Here is a 5,715-nt window from a genome sequence, read left to right on the forward strand (position 1 = left end):
CTACACACCATACCACGTGGGACGCCGATTTTGAATGCGAAATACACAGAGGAGGAAAATCTCTTGGCTCGGGTAAGTAGCTGTACTGCAGGTGGGACGCCCCTTCAGTAAGCGAAACCAAGTCTCTTGTCAGTAGAGACAATCGAACATCTCACAAATTCACAATACTAATTCGAGTGATACTAACTACCGATAAGAGTCATACCTTATGTCTGTATGCAACATCGATCCAGATCCAAATTCGGTCAGTTACTTTGCTCAGTTACTCTGCTCAAGTGTTCCATCTGACAACACTGTATCTGTTCATTATAAGAACATACAAAGATATTATCATAACAGTGGACTGACTGACAAGATATTGTCAGCAAAATTACAACATATCCGGACAGCTATATATGCAACTTTTTGGGACCAGATCTGAATAATCATACTAACAAACATATGTGTGACTATTAAGGAACTTTTTTATTTAATACCATCAATGTGCACAATACTAAGACTTTAACCCTTTCATGACCAAGGGTCATTGATGCCCCAGTGTCCAGGTCAAAATTTACAAATCTGACATGCGTCTCTTTATGTTGTAATAGCTTTGGAACACTTTTATTTATCCAAGCCATTCTGAAATTGTTTTCTCGTGACATATTGTACTTCATGATAGTCAAAAATTTGAGTCAATATATTTCACCTTTATTTATGAAAAAATCCCAAATTTACCAAAAAAATAGAAAAATTCACATTTTTCTAAATTAACATTTCTCTGCTTCTAAAACAGAAAGTCATACCTAATAAAATATTTATTACTTAACATTTCCCATATGTCTACTTTATGTTGGCATCATTTTGGAAATGTCATTTTATTTTTTTAGGGCGTTGGAAGGCTTAGAAGTTTAGAAGCAGTTCTTAAAATTTTTAAGAAAATTTCCAAAACCCACTTTTTAAGGACCAGTTCAGGTCTAAAGTCACTTTGTGGCGCTTACAAAGTGGAAACCCCCCATAAATGACCCCATTGTAGAAACTACACCCCTCAAGTAACTCAAAACTGATTTTACAAACATTGTTAACCCTTTAGGTGTTCCACAAGAATTAAAGGTAAATGGAGATGACATTTCTAAATTTCACTTTTTTGGCAAATTTTCCATTTTATTAAAAAAAATTCTTTAACACATTGAGGGTTAACAGCCAAACAAAACTCAACATTTATTACCCTGATTCTGCGGTTTACAGAAACACCCCACATGTGGTCGTAAACTGATGTAAGGGCGCACGGCAGGGCGCAGAAGGAAAGGAACGCCGTATGGTTTTTGGAAGGCAGATTTTGCTGGACTGGTTTTAGATGCCTTGTCCCATTTAAAGCCCCCCTGATGCACCCTTACAGTAGAAACTCCCAAAAAGTTACCCTATTTTGGAAACATGGGGATAAGGTGCCAGTTTTATTGGTACTATTTTGGGGTACATATGATTTTTAATTGCTCTATATTAAGTTTTTTGTGAGGCAAGGTAACCGAAAAATGGCTGTTTTGGCACCGTTTATTTTTTATTTTTTTTACAAGATTCATCTGACAGGGTAGATCATGTGCTATTTTTATAGAGCAGGTTGTTACGGACACAATGATATCAAATATGTCTACTTTCTTTGTTGGTTGGTTTCAGTTTTACATAATGAAGCATTTTTGAAAAAGAAATTATGTTTTTGTGTGTCCATATTCTGAACGCCATATGTTTTTTATTTTTTGCCGATCGTCTTGTGCAGGGGCTCGTTTTTTGCAGAAAGAGTTGAGGTTTTTATTGGTACCATTTTTGGGTACATAGGATTTTTTGATCATTCATTATTACACTTTATAGGGCAAGGTGACCAAAAAATTGGCTGTTTTGGAACAGTTTTTATTTATTTTTAAAGCGTTTATCTGAGGGTTTGTTTTATAGAGCAGATCATTACGGACGTGGCAATACCTAATATGTATACTTTTTTTATTTAAGTTTTACACAATAATAGCATTTCTGAAACCCAAAAAATGATGTTTTAGTGTCTCCAAAGTCTGAGAGCCATAGCTTTTTTATTTTTTGGGCGATTGTCTTAAATAGGGTATCATTTTTTGCGGGATGAGGTGACGGTTTGATTGGTACAATTTTGGGGGTCATTAGCCTTTTTGATCGCTTGCTGTTGCACTTTTTGTGATGTAAGGTGACAAAAATGGCTTTATTTACACCGTTTTGGAAAGCGTCCGGTTGCCATGGCAACCATCGGGCGCTGCAATCACAGCGCAGCAGCCCCGATGGTGGAGAGAGGGAGCCCCCTCCCTCTGTTAACCCCATGGATGCCGCTGCCGCGCATCTATGGGGTTACAGCAGAGTGTCAGCATAGAGCTGACACTCTCTGCTGATGGCGGCGGCTCAGGAATGGAGCCGCCGCCATCACACACAGCAGGGGGATCGGGGGCAGCGCTGGAAAGGGGGGGGTCGGGGGTGATTCGGCCGCCAGCATTGAGGGTGAGGGAGGCTGGGGCAGGACTAATGTATGGGGCGGGGAGGGGGCGGACCGCATCAGGGCAGGAGGCAGGAGATGAGCGCAGGAGGCAGGAGAGGGTCACAGATCGGGGGGGCACAGATAGGGGGGGGCACAGAGGGGCACCAAGGGCTTGGAGGGGCACAGATCGGGGGGCATGAGGAACACTACCTGCTTTCAGGCTGTGATCTGCAGAGCGCAGATCAGAGCCTGAAACTGGCATTTTTTCACTGCCACGATCCGATTGGTTAGTCTGCACAGACTAACCAATCGGATCGATTGTCGGCAAGGGGCCACTCTGATTGGTCCCTTGCCGGCATTACTGAACTGTATGCTGTCCGTGACAGCAGCAGTGCAGGGGCAGAATCTTTAATCCAAGCGCTTTGCAGCGCTTGGATTAAAGAACTGTCTTGACGTTTATAGACGTGATAGCTGCACGGGGCATGTGCCGCTATCACGTATGTATACAGATTGCAGTCGGGAAGGGGTTAATAATCAAAACTACGACACTCACAATCAGTGTCGCTGCATGGACTTCATTGCTACTCATTTTAGTATATCTCCCAGATTTTATGTCTTAAGGTCCGTGTTTAATGTTTATTTGAGGTTTTATTTGATATTGTATGTTTTTTAATCATACTTTACGACAGATTTTATCCTACAGTTCATATAAATTATCTTTTATAAATAAACTTAATATATGTATGAAATACAGATGGTGAGTGCCTGCTAATCCATTATGCAAGTTTATTATTACAAATTGATCAGGTGAACCACTTTTTAGCAGAGCACCATTACCATAGTGACAGGAGGGGTGAACCACTATAAACCAAAGTGTTACCATTTACTCAATTTATTTGGTCCAATAGCGTTTGTCACTATCTGTAGCTGAGGTAACGCAGCTAAACCGCAAACAAATGCTGCACTATCCAACTGCACTATATAGAAAATATATAATTGGTATATAACACCCTTGCTTCAATGGATTTGCTCATCTCTATTACAGTGCTCTGGAGTTCATGACCTGACGGACTAGACCTGTTTTGGAAGTTGGACCTACAAAATATTAGGCAGATGTTTAAATGGTTTTATGGTTTATGAGTAACCATTAGAATGAATTCTCATGCCAAAATCTCAACCTAATCTTTCCGGTTATTAAAATGCTGTAATCTATATCTAAATGTGCCGTTTGGCTGTTGCACTGACACTTCTTTCCAATATAAACCAAGCAAAACTCACTGTGCTTTTGCAATGAGGATAATATTACAAATAACAAGAGCATTTACATATAAAAGAGCATTGGCTAGATACCAGTCACTTCTCTTCATTTGCCAAATGTCCTATCATGTAACTTTGATATAATTTACAATAGATATTTATTACTAGCTAAAGTGGCTTGACCTTTATTTTTGCATGCAATAGGAGAAGTTATTTTCCATTGTAAAGGTCTATTGTGTGGTCTGTTACTTCAGTAGGCAGTCATAAAAGACACAAATGGAATAGTTCTCCAATCATCTTCTCCAAAATCAATAACATTTTGAAAGAAAAGCAGTTTCACTGTTAAATTCATCAAAATATTATAATATCAAAAGTAACCCAAGTGGTGACCAGTATAATGCTTACTCTATTGCCATTAGCCAGGGGTGGTTCAAGTGATTACAGACCCCTTAGCAAATTTAACCATGGCCACAAAGTACAAGATCAAAGCCCAAAACACATATACATATACACTCACCTAAAGAATTATTAGGAACACCTGTTCTATTTCTCATTAATGCAATTATCTAGTCAACCAATCACATGGCAGTTGCTTCAATGCATTTAGGGGTGTGCTCCTGGTCAAGACAATCTCCTGAACTCAAAACTGAATGTCAGAATGGGAAAGAAAGGTGATTTAAGCAATTTTGAGCGTGGCATGGTTGTTGGTGCCAAACGGGCCGGTCTGAGTATTTCACAATCTGCTCAGTTACTGGGATTTTCACGCACAACCATTTCTAGGGTTTACAAAGAATGGTGTGAAAAGGGAAAAACATCCAGTATGCGGCAGTCCTGTGGGCAAAAATGCCTTGTGGATGCTAGAGGTCAGAGGAGAATGGGCCGACTGATTCAAGCTGATAGAAGAGCAACGTTGACTGAAATAACCACTCGTTACAACCGAGGTATGCAGCAAAGCATTTGTGAAGCCACAACACGCACAACCTTGAGGCGGATGGGCTACAACAGCAGAAGACCCCACCGGGTACCACTCATCTCCACTACAAATAGGAAAAAGAGGCTACAATTTGCACGAGCTCACCAAAATTGGACTGTTGAAGACTGGAAAAATGTTGCCTGGTCTGATGAGTCTCGATTTCTGTTAAGACATTCAAATGGTAGAGTCCGAATTTGGCGTAAACAGAATGAGAACATGTATCCATCCTCTGATGGCTACTTCCAGCAGGATAATGCACCATGTCACAAAGCTCGAATCATTTCAAATTGGTTTCTTGAACATGACAATGAGTTCACTGTACTAAAATGGCCCCCACAGTCACCAGATCTCAACTAAATAGAGCATCTTTGGGATGTGGTGGAACGGGAGCTTCATGCCCTGGATGTGCATCCCTCAAATCTCCATCAACTGCAAGATGCTATCCTATCAATATGGGCCAACATTTCTAAAGAATGCTATCAGCACCTTGTTGAATCAATGCCACGTAGAATTAAGGCAGTTCTGAAGGCAAAAGGGGGTCCAACACCGTATTAATATGGTGTTCCTAATAATTCTTTAGATGAGTGTATATACGCATAAACAACATACATGTGTACATACTAAAATGTGGACAACTACAACTACAAACATGCCCATATGTTAACAAAACATAGACACACAGACATACACGTGTAAAGAGATATACATGTAAAAGTGTACACACACAAACACATAAAGATAGCCAAATAAATCTGCCAAAAACACTTATTTCACTACCATCTGCACCAGATGTTAGTGAAATCCAGAAAGACAGCTACAGAATTCATATACTTCTGTTGCTGGGTCAGGCTCAGAGAAACACTAATACTTGATCGGCAAAAGACAAAGTGTCATGTCAAGGGACAATGGTAAAATATGCCACTATTTGGTTATGATTTTGTTTGTACAACACTATCTGGGCAAATACTGACAATGAAATAATGCCATGTGCATTAAGTATCTGGTCAATCTCTGGCTC

The 5,715-nt window shown here is 40.0% G+C and overlaps 1 non-coding gene across 1 annotated transcript; it reads right to left on the bottom strand.

Moving 5' to 3' along the window:
• Window positions 1–2,336: 2,336 nt before the first annotated feature.
• LOC120987500 lies at window positions 2,337–2,422 on the bottom strand. The gene has a single exon (XR_005776096.1). It is a non-coding gene; the product is annotated as a small nucleolar RNA SNORD71 (small nucleolar RNA).
• Window positions 2,423–5,715: the final 3,293 nt, after the last annotated feature.

Source organism: Bufo bufo, chromosome 1 (assembly GCF_905171765.1).
Source record: "Bufo bufo chromosome 1, aBufBuf1.1, whole genome shotgun sequence".
Classification (NCBI taxonomy): Eukaryota; Metazoa; Chordata; class Amphibia; order Anura; family Bufonidae; genus Bufo; species Bufo bufo.